Raw genomic sequence first — 15,496 nt, forward strand, 5'->3', positions numbered from 1 at the left:
GATGACTGATTCTTTGACAATGAAGGCATTTTGGTTTGGCTGCAACTTCAGTTTGCACGTATGTCTATTTGTCTGCAACTTGAGTTTGTGTGCATTTCTATTTGTTTGCAAGTTGTTGAAAACTTGCTAAGGTGATTTGTTCAAGTAATCCGGCACTAATGAACTGAATGGGCTTTGAATAATCAGGGATATGTAAGTTTTCGTTATCTTTGACATATCCTAAGCCGCATCGATTTCGATTACTTTGAATTTCTTCCCATGGCTTGATGATGGGTTTGGAAGAAAGTTGAACTGGAACAACTTCAACACTTGAAGCTGGTTGGATGAATGAAGTTGAATGATCAGTTGTCTCTGGATTGGTCAAAGACTTGGAAGCAACATGCTTCTCTTGCAACTCATTTCTCTGCAGTTGCGACTCCAGTTGAAGGAACTCAATCGTTTCATGTGCATGTTGAATATGCACTTGAATATCAACAAGAGTTGATTTGCTGATTTGCACCATGTCTTTAGCATTTCAGAGGATCAAATTGTTAAGAATCATTAATAACTAAAGTCTTTTCACCATGTCAACTGGCTAGAACTCACGCTCGCTTGCTTTTAATACTCGTTGGATTTGTAGAACTCGCTCGCTTGATGTTTGGTTGATTGTTGCACGTTCGCTTGAACTTGTTTTAACAATTAATTGTTTGAACTCACACTTGCTTGCTTCCACGCTCGCTTGATGTTGTGAGATTTTCACTTGCTTGAACTCACACTCTTGATTGATCAAAAGAAGGGTGTCGAATACTATCGAACTTGCACTCAAGAGAAATGCTTACAATGATTTGAATGACTTAGTTAAAAACAATGAATTCACTGGGTTTAATTGATTCCCTATCAATTCAAAGCGTGGGTGTCGGTTTCAACTGAGAATGCACCCTTACAATTCAACTTAATTTGACTTTGATTACAAACCAACTTACAAATGATGATTTGCAAGTTGCAGTTTTGTATTGATCTTATTAAGGTGCAAGTGCAATTGCGAAAAAATTGTTGTTGAATTGTTGCGAAAATTGTTGATGTAGATGACAGCTTGATTGGATGTTGATGCAGAAATGTTGTTGACAACTTGATTATGTATTTTTGCTTCTTGATTGCTTGCAGTTTTCTTGATTACATAAGCTTGAATGAAAATGATTATGTGCATGCAAGTCGTTCATGTGTTGTATGCTACTTGTGTACCATATTAGAAAGATACCACATGAAGGTTAGTGTCAAAACCAGACACAAAACAAAAACAATATCAAGAATCATGTGCCATCACCAACATACACATGGTGTACCTAAGATCCACTTATTCAATTTCGGGCGGATCTAGGACACAATCACCACCAAAAAGATGTGTTTTTATTTAGTATTGAGTACATAAACAATCAACTACACCCTTACAACTCCGAAATTGGAAAAATCACTTATTACTCCAAAAAGCCCTTATCAGTCCAAATACTAAATATACCTTATCTCTCCACAAAGTCGTGTAATTCTAGAACCCAAATTTAAGCAATTCTTAGAAAATATTGTGCCATGTACCATAGGAACAATGAAGTGAAAATGTGAAACATTTAGCAGGAGAATACAACTGTCGGGCATGCAAAGACATGTTGAATAAAATACCAAATATAACAAGGAAAATCATTATTCTATAACGTTTTTTTTTTTTTTTTTTTTTTGTCACTGTTTTTGTTCAAGGCAATGTTGGTCCTGATCGTTTGGCCACCTCGTGGAATATGCCTCCTAACAATCAATTCGAGAAGACATGCATTCCTTGTCATATTATTTCTTGCACCCGTATTCACATTCCTATAAAATCTTGGAACTCATTCGCCCATAATGAAAGTCGACGAATGCAGGCCTGTAAATTTGAGAACATATCCTAAGCATTCAATCCACATGTCCTTGAATCTTGTAAAGGGGTTGTTCAAGACTCCTAACATCGTAAAGAAGTATTCCAGGGTCTTTACTATAGGCAAAAGAAGATTTTCCTGAGATGGGCACCACTCCACTACATTCACACTAGTATAGTGGTAAGATTCAATGGTAAGTGTACAGGAGTTTGACTGGCGAAGATCCAGGATACAAATCCTATTGTCGGCTCCACAATCAGCCAAAATATCCAAATCTCTAAAGCAAATTCCTGTGATAGGCCCGCAGTGATGTCCAGAAAAGGTTCTGTCCACTTCAATGATAGAGTCTCGCAAACTACAAAGCCCCACTGACGAATCCTTGGAAGCAGTGGCAATTCCACCATTGAATTCCTGCAACCCAAAATTGTCGTTGGAGTGAAAATTGTCCACCTCTACTACAATTGGAGGAGTTTGGCCTGCCAAATTGAAGGGCTCTTTGCTGATATCCCACACCACAAGCTCTCCATCATCGGCGTTGGAGGAGGACTGGCAGCGTAGGTTACTAGGGGTGAGGATGTTGTAGGGAGGAATGCCGACTTGCGGCAGCGTAGAGGCTCATGAGGAATCTGGGCACGTAGAGGATCAAGTTGAACTCGCAGAGCGTGAGAGTGGGCAGCACGCAAGAAGGAATTAAGAGAAGGCTAAAAAAAAATCAATGCAAAATATGTGGTTTGATACGATTAGGAGATGAAACAGACCCTAGCATTTGACCCTCATAACACAAAACACTCAACAACGCAGCTGCAAATAGACCTTCTCGTTATCTTAATCCCAAGAGCAAACTATGGGCTCTGATACCACATGAATAAGAATTACAAAGCCATATAACCATATGCACAACAAATTAACACAAAAATTAAATTGGCGGAAAACGCAGAGAGCCATCATGTGGTCTCTCATGCTCATGTAATTCACAATTGTTCAAAAAATTTAATAATACATTTAAATACATGAGTAAGTGGTCTTAAGATAGTATGTCTATATTAGTCTCACTTGGTTGAGACAATTTCTCAACTTACACACTAATTTAGGAGAGCTAGTTGGAGAGAATCTCTCATCCAAACTAGACTCCTTAGTTTGAGGAATTCTCATGATTTTATTTATTTAATTTAATAATTGAATTTATTATTGATTTTTAAGAGAGTGAGGCTAACAATATTCATCTTCTTGTACAACAATACTTGGAGTTTGTCGTTGCACATCATGATTCCATTGCCATTCTTCTTTCTCATCAAAGAACACATCACGACTAATCATTAATTTTTCAGTTTGTGGATTGTACAACCTATAACTTTTGGTTTCCTCACAATATCCAATAAAAATGCATTTCACACTTTTATCATCAAGCTTTCTTCTCTTTTCAGTAGGAACGTGAGCATAGGCAATGCAACCAAAGACTCTTAAATGAGAAATATTAGGTTTTCTTCCACACCATGCTTCATAAGGGGTAATATTTTGCACACTTCTTGTTGGGCATCTATTAAGAAAATAAACAGATGTAGCTACAGCTTCAGCCCAAAAAATGTTTGGAAGGTTTTTACCTTTCATCATGCTCCTATCCATCTCAACAAATGTTCTATTCTTATGTTCAGCGATGCCATTCTGTTGGGGAGTATAACTAGTTGTCAATTTCCTTTGAATGCCATTCATTTTACAATAAGAATCAAACTTATTAGAAGTCAATTCTCCCCCTCTATCTGTGTGTAATGTTTTTAGACAATAACCACTTTATTTTTCCACAAGAGCTTTAAATTGTAGAAATATGACAAATCCATCAGATTTTTCTTTAATGAAATATACCCATGTTCTTCTACTAAAATCATCCACAAAAATAATGAAATACTTATTTTTGTTTAGAGACAAATTTTGCATAGGACCACATATATCTGAATGCACTAGCTCCAATAGTTTACTTGCTCTAAATGATTTTCCTATTGGAAATGAATCTCTATGTTGCTTACCAAGAATACACCCTTCACAAACTTTATCAATAAAACCAATAAGTGGTAACCCTTTAACCATTTTCTTGTTATATAACAATTTCAATCCTTTCATATTCAAATTTCCATACTTTGTGTCATAGTGAGGAACTATCATCATAAGCAACATTCAATGTTTTACTTTCTTCACAAGGGAGATTGAAAGCAAAAATTCTATTTTCCAGCATATTAGTCTTAGCAATAATTTTACTGTGATCATCTTTATCATAGATTATGCATTGCTTGTCCTTGAAAAAAATTAAATATCCCTTTTCAAAGAGTTTCCCCACACTCAACAAATTATTTGCTAGACCAGGAATATATAAAACATCATTAATGTGCTTTAGTTTTCCTTGTTTTGTCTTCACAACAATTGTTCCCTTACCTTTAGCTTCAATTGGCTTGTCATCTCCCAGTAGTACATTAGAATTTGTAGATTCATCTATCTACACAAATCCATCTTTGCTTCATGTCATGTAATTGTTGCAACCACTATCCATAAGCCACACCTCTTTGGAAACATTATTAGTTGAATCACAAGTCAAGAATAAATTACCAACCTCTTCTTTTTCTTCAGAAAAATTAGCTTCTTGTTTTTGTTTTTTCCAACAATTTCGTTCATAATGGCCAAATCTTTTACAATAAAAATGTTGAACTTGAGATTTATTAAATCTTTTACTTTCTTCATTGTCATCATTACCTCTTCCTTTGTTGTTTGCAGAAAAAATCTTCCTCGACCTCTGCCTCCTCTGTATGTTTGTCCTCTTCCTCTTCCTCTTCCAGAAGTGTTCTGGCTTTCCTCATGAGAGGAACCACTTTTGTCTTTGAAAATATTTCCTCTTGCTTGAAAAGCTTGCTCAATAGATTTTTCACAAGATCTATTGATTCTTTGCTCATGAGATTGAAGAGACCCCATTAGCTCATTCACAGACAACTGAGTTAGATCCTTAGACTCCTCAATAACAATAACAATCCCATCAAACTTTGCAGGCAAACTTCTTAAAATATTCTCAACAATTTTTTGATTTTTTAAATCTTCCCCATAAGACCTAATTTCATTCACTATACCCATAACTCTAGTGAGAAAATCTTGAATAGATTCAGAGTTTTGCATGCACAAAGTTTCAAATTCTCTTCTTAAGGACCGCAACTTAACAATTTTTACCTTATCAGTTCCTTGATATGCTCGCTACAAAGCATCCCATGCCTCCTTTGATTTTGTTACTCCAACTAGTCTTGGAAAAATAGAATCATGCACTGCTTGTTGTAGTAGGAAGAGAGTCTTTGAATCTTTTTTATGATTTTCCTTCAGCTGTGTTATTTGGTATTGAGTCTAGCAGGCAAGTGTTTGAGCATCTGGTTTTGTGTATCCATTTTCTACGAAATCCCACAAATCTTGTGAGAGAAATAATGTTTTCATCTTAATGCTACAAAAACCAAAGTTCTCACTTTTAAACACTCGTATTTGTGGCTGAGAAATATTCATATTGTTGGCCATCGCTGCTAATTGATGAGCACTCCCACCAATAACTTGATTCTGCACAGGCTTCACAAAATTATGAAAACTTTTGCCAATGACTTTCACGAACTTTTGAAACCTCGTGCCAACAACACACACTTTACATATAAATCAACTCTCTTAACCTAGCTCTGATACCACATGTTAAATCCATGAAGAGCATACATATGAAAACATAAACAAAACTAATGAACAAAAACAAGAGAAATTTGATTCTCAATCCATGAGCTAAACTCTCATTGGAATCTCATATATCCATAGGAGCAATGAATACGTTATTATTTTTTTCCAAGGAAAAAAACGGTAACTTTTTATTAAAAAAGATAATGAAAAGTTACACTAGCAGATGCAATGAAGCATTCCGTAAGCTACCACACGGGCTCGAGTGCTTTCGCACCCCACGCAACGTTAGAGGACTAACGTGCACAAAGAATAAGAAGAAAGAAAAGAAGGAAAGAGAAAGGAAAGGGGCAAAAAACTGAATTCCGGCAGTGAGTAGAACTCACGCTTCAAGTTTTTCTCCCCTTTTTCTTTTCGACCTTACGCCACTCTCCTGGAGTGGGCTCGATCGAAGCAATGACTAATTGTGTTTCTGCAATCTGTGGGCCATTTTCTTTGTCTGAATCTGAAGTATCTGAGTGGTGGTGCCGTTTGATGCCTCCCGTGCTCAAATCCATACTCGACTTCTCTGCCTTGTTTTCTGATGGGATTTCCTTCTGATTCTCCATTTCTTGAGGTACCTCGGTCTTTTCTGCTGGGGTCTCTTCCTCTGCTGCTTCTGATTCTTCGTCCTCTGAATCTGAGTGTGAAAATTGCCATCCTTTTTTCTGCTTCCCTTTCTGCTTCTTTTTATTCTTAACTTCTGGACATGATCTTTGTAAGTGTCCTGTCTGCCTACAGAGCCTACATCTGAAAGCGGTGTTTTCATAGTCTAGTACCTGTAACCAGTTCTGTTGTTTGTAGATCAGCCTTATATTGTCCGGCAGCCCTTTACTTAAATCTACTTCCACACAGATACGTGCGAAGGTGTAGATCCTTTCATCGATCCTTTCTAGATCTGTTTTGATATATTTCCCTATGCTGTTCCCAATGCCTTCCAGCACTCGTTCATTCCAAAAGTGCAGTGGAAGATTGTACAGTCTAACCCACACTGGCATTTTGGTTATAGTCGTTTTATTTGGATCAAAATCTGGGAACCATGGGGTCATAAACAGCCCCGATGTTCCCCAGAACCATGGCCCAGCACTGATGACTGTATCTCTGACTTCCTTGGATGTAAATCTTACTATGAAGAAACCCTTTGAGCAGAGGTGAATATCACATTCCATGGTCCAGCTGGTGAAGATCCAGTGGAATAAATCCATGGGTTTAGGCCAGAAACTGTTGAAACGGCAAATTAATGCTTGTGTTTCATAGGACTTTACGAAGTCATCGATCCCTGACGAATCTAAGTTTAAAGCTGGAGTTTGCTCTGACTGGTCTACAATGTATGGCCTGGGTATGTGTCCACCTTGGTCTGGGGCGGGCCCTGAATTCCTGCTGCCCTGCAAGATGTTTTTGTAGGATAACCCTCCCTTGGGTTGGTGCTGGGCTACTGTTTTTTTCCCCTTATCTGTCCCTGAGGAGCTTGTCTGTCCCTGAGGCGGAGCCCCTCCTTTCAATCTGAAGTTTAACGTAATGGTTGATCCTGGCCCAATCTCATAGCTTTCCAGCGATCTACCCTCCTGGAGGGACCGCCTACCACTGACCAGATGTTGGATCTGGACTGGGTAACCCAGTTCAGCCCATATTTTTTGTTTCAACTGCAAAGGGGTGTCTCCTGCATGAACCCAAACTAGGCGAGTTTTCCCCTGTGGGGGGTTAATCAAAATCTGAAAACAAGAATTTGTTACCTGCTCTGGCTGAAGGCAAGGTTCCAGATCTGGCTCTGTTTTGATTCGTTTTTCCTTGTGCCTGTCTAGATCTGTCAACAAAACGCTCGATCTATGATTTGTGCCTTCGTTCTGCTGCCTGGGGTCAATCTGTGCTCGGATAAAGGCTAGATCGTGTAGATCCAAGCCAAAATTATCAAGGTTGGGTCCATGCGATGAAGGGGAGCGCGGATCTGCAACATGCAGTCCCCTCCTGCCGTTTTCCCATTCGATCTGAGTTTGACGAGCCCTGACCCCTAAACGCCATACAGCCCGACGGTAGTTTGGGCCTTTGATTTCTCGCCGGTGATCTCCCTCCTCGCGGATCCACGTAAAAGGGTGAGTTTCTGTTGAAGCCCTCGCCTCACAGTCCTGTTGGAGTCTTATATTTCGCTCCCGATCCGATATCTTTAGTTTCCATGTGATCAAAAACCCTACATGGACGCGGCCGCACAGAACTGGGCATATCTGAGGCAAGGTTAACCGTTTCTCTGAGGCCGCAGACGGCTTCTCAGCAAAGATTACTGTTGATCCATACCCTGGGCCGCTTCCAGTTTCTGATCCTGGCTTGGGAGCCGATGCGGCTACAGAACGAGCCCTGCCTGCGCAAACCCTAGCCGACACCATCGCCATTCTCCTCCCCTCCAGATTCAGAAAATTGTTGACTTCAATGAATACATTATTATATAGCCTACATATTTCTAATTTGATTATCCATTATCTCACTAATCTACTCCTACTAATTTGTTGAATGATAACTGACTACATCTATTAATTTGCTGCTCTAATTCTGATAATTCCGAACACAAAATTTGCTAATCTACTGCCCCTAATAATTTGTTAAATAATAACTGACTACATCTATTAATTTGCTGCCCTAATTCTAATAACTCAGAACATAAAATTTTCTAACTAATTTGTGAGGGATTACATAACTTAGTTTAAACATTATCCTAAATCGTTTATTTTGAGCTATTATTCTGTGTCTTTTCAGAAATCAACCAAAGAATCAGAAGTCAACCAATTTGTTGGCTCGGAAGATTATCAGTAATTAGTTTGTGTTTCCGCTGATTTTGATCAAATCACAGATTAAATGGTAGAAAATAATTATGGAGATAAAAACTATTTTAACGAATAAATGATAAAAACTATTTTAATGAATATATAATACTTCTAGTTTAGCTGGACCTAATCTCCACCTAACTTATCTAGTAAAATATTTTATTTTTGAAATTTAAAAAATATTAATTTAATACAAAATATTGATTTTAATTTGTAATGCTATCTATAAATTAACTAAATAGACTTAAAGGGTACGCATAATTTAGTTTTTAAATAATAATAATAGTATTTCTTTTTTATTGTTTACGTAAATTATTTATTATTTACAAATTTCATAAAATTTAATTAACATTATTTTTCATTTAATTTAAATATATATATATATAAATTTTGAAAATCATATAGCTTTGGATAGATAAAAAGGAATGGAATAAGGAATTTAAAATAATCTAAATTTAATAATAATAATAATAAAGTGAAATAATTATGATTATTTAACTTTTTTTAATCTACTCTTAAAATTAAGTATATAAAAGGGAGTTGTTATAATTTTTTAAGTAAAATTTACAATCAAACGTAGATATCTTTTAATAAAAATATTTTTTTTTTTTTTTCATTTAATTTGATCCAAATTGTTTGATAATTATTGATGTTTTCTTCCACTATATTTCTAATGATTATTTTTAATAGCTAAATTCCAAATAGGAAAATCTAAAAAACTAAATTTCAATTATTGAAATACAAAATGGCATCCACAACACCCAACCATTAACCCAAATACAAAAATTATGAAAGAACATCCAAAATAATGGAAAGCTTTTACCAGCTGAAAAATAAAAACAAAGGCCAAAGCATCCATACAAGTCATTTCCCAATATTTAAATTGTGGAATACCTTGTTGATTCTTACAATGATTATGTCTAGGTTGTTGCCTTTCAAAGTGTTATTAGGAAAACCGAGAGAGATGAGCAGAGAGAACAATTAGACACAGAAATCAAAAACTATATTTTATTGATCTCAATGGTTACATATATATAGTATATAGATCACTGACTACAACACATCTAGATCACAAGTACAACTCATACATAGGGATTAATAACTTATATGTTTGAATGGTCTTCATCAACACTCACATCCACTCTAGAATCTCACAAACACCGCTCTTTCACCACCAAATCTTTGAGCTCTCAATTGACCTCCATTTTAAACATAACGGCCTATTACCAGTGTTAATGAACTTTGCAATATCAACAATATTGGCACCTCGACTCGTTGGGGCTTCTGCGATAAGAGTCGTAAGTAATGAACCATCATATGGACCAACCACCATCTGTTGGATATTTCACTTTCGACTATTTGTTAATTGCTAGGATGGAGGTCTGGATATTGAATGTGTTCAAAATTTGATCAAACAACTTGACCTTACTAACACACAAGAATCGATGATAAGAGTCGTAAGTAATGAACCATCATATGGACCAACCACCATCTGTTGGATATTTCACTTTCGACTATCTGTTAATTGCTAGGATGGAGGTCTGGATATTGAATGTGTTCAAAATTTGATCAAACAACTCGACCTTACTAACACACAATAATCGATGTTTTGATACGAGGGCTTCTAGTGTAAGAACCGCCAACCTTTTTTATTGTTGAAAATGCAACAAGAAAATCCTAATTTAATTTTGTCCTTGAATTAAATTACAAATAAAATTGTAATTCCACATCACAAGACAACTTATACGAGTTAACTAAGTTAAATTGACTTAATTGGCTCCATTAATTCGAGTTGAGGATCTAACTAGAGTCATGTAGAGTGTCTCCTACTTTATTGGAGCCCTGGTTGAGTTTATTTTGAGTTGTAATTAATTAATTCAGTTTAACTTAGTTAAATTCAGTTAAACTAATTCCAATTGATGGAGGAACTAGTAGGAGGTCAAACAGTGGGATACTGCATCATGTGTTCAACCAGTTAATTGATGATTCACTCATAAAGAACTCATGCATGTCAGATCTGAGAGTTACCCAGTTGAGATTGGAGTTTAGTGCAGTGTACTATCAGTTGTATAATTAATGGTTTGCATATTTATGTGGTGTGGTTTTTGAGAAATTGAATTCGAAGATTCCATAGTCTTCATCTTTAATTTGTGGACGTTTCAAGTCTAGACCAAGACTCATCATCAAGACTGATTTACAAAGAAGAGGAGTGGGAGTAATAAATATGGTTGTCAAGTTGGGAAGCCGACCATCTAAATAATTTAATTTTAATTCATTATTATTATCTTATTGTTAATAAATTACTAATTTATATAATTTTTCTTATAATACTTAATTTGTTTTAATAATTTATTAAATTAGGTTCATTATTGATTATATCTCTCCCCTTATGTTCTTAATCTTATTATAAAGATTCTTTAAATTTATTCTAAGTAAATACAATTATTTGGGTTTGTAAATTGATTTTCTTAATTTTGAATTATTACTTAATTTAAATTAATGTTATTAGTTTGTTTATTCAACTAATGTAATAAGTTTATTTACTTTAATAAATTGCCTATTTATTTTTAATTTTTTTATTCTAATTAAGTTTTTATTTATCTATGTTTAAAGGAGAGGTGTTTAGTAAATTGTTTCTCTTAATATTTTGATTATTGATTAGTTTAAGTTTATGCAATTAGCTTGTTTCTAGGTTTTCCTTAAAATTATTATGTTTTTAGGTTTTTTTAAATTATTGTAATAAGTTTTTATTTTTCAAAAAAAATATTTTATTTAATTAATTTTAATAGTTTAATTTGTAGGAGTTTAATGTATTATTAATAATTAGATTCTAACATCATATGTTTTTATGTTATTAGATTATTGTTAATGTATTATAAATTGAATCTTAATTATATTTAATATGAAGTCTAGTTACTATATTGAAAACACATTTTTTCATTATAATGCTTAATGTTATTTTTATGGTTAGGAGAGGAGTTGGTTTGACCTAGAGAAGGGTCAATGAAAGGAAGGAAAAAAGAGGGAAGAGGGTTAAGATACTAAAGGGAGAGCATGATTATATTTGAGAGGAGGGGTGAGTGTGATAAGGGGCTAATTGTGAGGGGTAGGGGAATGATGAAGAGTGGTAAGGGTGATGTGAAAGGGAGCGCCATTTTAATCAATGGGGGTGAGAAGTGAGGTCCAATTTCTGCTAATTTCCAAGCCTCCATCCCTATTGAGGTTATGTGGGTGTTTTATGATCTCAAGTGCCTCACGAACTTTACGCTTAAAATGTTGTTTTTCATTGGCAATGACCTTTGTGTCTTCAAGGCATATTTGGTGGTTTGTCTTGCCTGCATGCTCAGCTAAAGCTGAAGAATGAGTTCTCTCATTACAGATATCTGCACCATGCTCTTTGAGTCTGATCCTGACTGACCTGCCTATTTCCCCAATATAGTGTTCTCCACAAGAATAGTTGATAATATAAACACCTTTCTGTTGGAGTTCCTCCTAGTTGTCCTTGACCGATTTCATTCTTTGTTTAATAGTCTCCAAGGGTTTGAATGAAGTTGTATAATTATCTGAATTATACAGATGGTGCAAGCAGTCAGAGGAAGGCATATGAGGATTGTGCAATTCATATTGAGGAATTTCCTTAATTAATAGGGGGTAATTCCCAAGGAAACAATGCAATAGGGACTTGTGCAAACAAAAATTTGGTTAAGTATTGGACTAGGCTTGTCTAGGAAGTTGTGAGACATATAGAGATAATGCAGAGGTTGCTTGGGCTTGAGCAAAGCATTGTAATCTTCTCACATTTTTTGACTAATGAAATATACAGATAGCAGGGGATTTTAGCTATGGCTTTCCCTAGGAAATCATTGTGTAATGTGTTGATTGAATGTTTTCTCTTGTATGCTTCATGATTTCTTAATCGATTAAGTGTTTTCGCTGATGAGTAGAGTACATTCAAGTCTTTTTTTTAGCAAATTACATAAAAATTTTGAATCTACAAGGAATTTCTACATGGTAGAAAAGCAGAAATCACTCTAGAAGAGAAGAATACAAGTTTATCTTTTGTATGTGAAATCAAATTTGCAGTATCATTCTTTCAAGCCAACAAGATGTCGTTCTACGGATTAAGACTCGAATATGCCCTTAAGGGTATTTTGAACTATATTTCTTGGAAGGACAAGATGGAGGTAGTGTTGGAAGACAACAGGATGAACGAATTCACAGACAAAGATATCCCTAAGCCTCCAGCAACTGATGCTCAAGATCTAGTAGAGTGGAGGAAATGTGTTGCAAAGGCGAGAAGGATCATACTAGAAGGAGTTCGAGATCATATTTTCTCAAACCTCCATGGGAAGGAGACTCCATATGCAATGTGGAAGGCTTTGACAGACCTATTTTAGAACAAAAATGACCACAAGAAGCTGGCACTGAAGGACAAGCTTCAGAAAATCAAGATGGAGAAGGGCGACACAATACCACAGTACTTGAGCAAGTTCACCCTATGTCGGGATGAGCTTAGGAGTGTTGGTATTACAGTTGCTAAAGATGATTTGGTCAAGCTTGCACTTCTAGGCCTTCCCAAGAGCTGGCATAACTAGCATAATTTGGTAAATGGGAGGGAGAAGATACTAGAGTGGGAGTGTTTGTTGTCTGACTTGGTGCAAGAAGAGATAAGGCGGAGCACCAGAGATGGAACCTCATCCAAGCATGATGATGAGGATAATTGTGCCTTAGCCAGAAAGGTGGAGAAAGGGAAACGAAATAAATTCCAATCCAAAGGAGATTCTAGTCAAGGTGGCAAGAAGATAGACTTGTTGAAGATTAAAAATTTTCACTGTGATGAGCTAGGACACTATGCCACAAAGTGTCCACACAAGAAGGCCGACAAGAATCCTTCAGGAGGAGTGGCAGGTGAAGCTCTTGCTTCACAATTCGAGTTGGATTTCACCCTCATTTCTTGCATGGTGACATTAATGATGGGTAGTGTGTGGTATCTGGATGGTGGAGCCTCATTCCAAATGACCGTAAATAAATAATTCTTCAATGAATTGGAGGAGAAGTACCTCCATATGCAAATTGAAATGGGAGATGATGGAAGGTATAGTGCGATTGACATCGGTACTATTACTTTTCAGAGGGATTTTAATTCTCCTCTCACATTAAAAGATGTCATGTATGTTCTAGGTCTGAAGAAGAATTTGGTTTCAGTTTCTATGTTGTAGGATTGTGGCTATGATGTGATATTTAGCAAAGGAAAGGCTTTCCTTCGTCACATAGCCTCTGGACAAGTGAAGTAGATCGGGGTTTGAGTGAAGAACCTCTACAAAATGGATGTAGAAGATTATGCAGCATTAAACACAAAATAAGAGAAGGTGCAAAGCCGAGAGATTGGTGAATTGTGGCATAGAAGATTAGGCCACTTGTACCACGAAGCTTTGAAGATCATGTAGTAGATTTCTATAGGACTTCCCAATGGTGAAATAGAGCAGAGAGATACATGTAAAGGGTGTACAATGGGGAAGTACATTAAAGCCACCTTTCATGTTAAGGACAATCGAGCGCAAGTGATCCTTGAAAGAGTTCACTCAAATGTGTGTGGACCGTTCTTGACAGCGTCCAGAGCTAAGCACAAGTATTATGTAACATTTGTGGATGATTTCTCACGTAAGTGCTAGATTTTCTTCATCCAAAAGAAATATCAGACGTTCTCTAAATTTTTTAATCTAAAGCACTTGTTGAGAAAGACACTGGCAGGAAAGTGAAGCCTCTCAAGAGAGATAACAATGGAGAATATGTGTCGAATGAATTCAAAAAAAATTGTGCATCAGAAGGCATTTGACGAGAGTAAATAGCACCCCATAACCCACAACATAATGGGGTGGCTAAAAGGAACAACATAAGTATTGTGGGAGTTTCATAAGAAATGTTACATGATCAGGGCCTAACATTGCACTTGTGGGCTGAAGCATGCAACACAGTTGTATATGTGCAGGATAGGAATCTTCATTGAATTCTCAAGATGAGTACACCATAAGAAGCCTTTTCAGGTAAGAAACCAAATGTGGCACACTTTAGGATCTTTATTTCATCATTTTACTGTCATGTTACCAAGGATGCAAGGAAAAAGTTAGAACCAATAGTTGAGTTGGGCATATTTTTGGGGTACATTGATACACCTCACAACTATCAGGTGTATCTTTCATATCACGAGATGACAGTGGTTCGTAGAGATGTGAAGTTTGATGAAGAGAAGGCCATGATATCTTCCCTTGAGTGGGAGCTTTAGTTACATGTAGATGAGGAGATTTTAACTCCAAAGGAAGAACCTCAAGATGATGTGGAGCAACCCCATGCAGAGGAGCAAAGAGTTGAAGCACCCTCTCATGCAAAGACTTCCGGAGATGGAAGGAAGCACACCAAAGAGGTTGAAAAATTGATGCATGGTGCTAGAGAGAATGTGGGAGCACCCACATCACAGCGCAGGAAGAGGAGGTCACCAGATCGGTACACTGGATACATGGATATGATGAGCGAGAGTGTAGAGATTGAACCATCCTCATTCGAGGAAGAAGTGCAGTAATCAGTATGGGTTAATGCCATGGTAGACTCCATTATCAGAAACAATGTTTTGGAAGTGGTCCCAAGACCATCAGACAAGTCAGTGGTGAGTTCCAGATGGATTTACAAGGTAAAGCAAGCAACAGATGGGAGTGTGAAGAAACACAAGGCCAGATTTGTGGCTAGAGGGTTCTCTCAGGTGGAGGGAATTGATTGCGAGAAGACCTTTGCTCCAAAAACAAGGCACTCTTCAATCAAATCTATTCTAGCACTTTTAGCACATATGGGATGGAATATACATCAGGTGGATGTGAAGACAACATTCCCCAACATAGTGATTGAGGAAGAGGTGTACATTGAGCAGCCAGAAGGATTTGAGACCTTCAACAGAGAGTCACGTGTGTGCAGAATCAAGCGAGCATTGTATGTATTGAAACAAGCACCCCGTGCTTGGTACACCAGGATTAACAGTTATTTCACCTTGTTAGGCTTCACCAAAAGTGAAGCAGATGCAGATATTTACCATAT

Source organism: Pinus tabuliformis, chromosome 4_1, assembly GCF_031772625.1.
Source record: "Pinus tabuliformis cultivar Carrire ecotype Pingquan chromosome 4_1, CPIR1, whole genome shotgun sequence".
NCBI lineage: Eukaryota > Viridiplantae > Streptophyta > Pinopsida > Pinales > Pinaceae > Pinus > Pinus tabuliformis.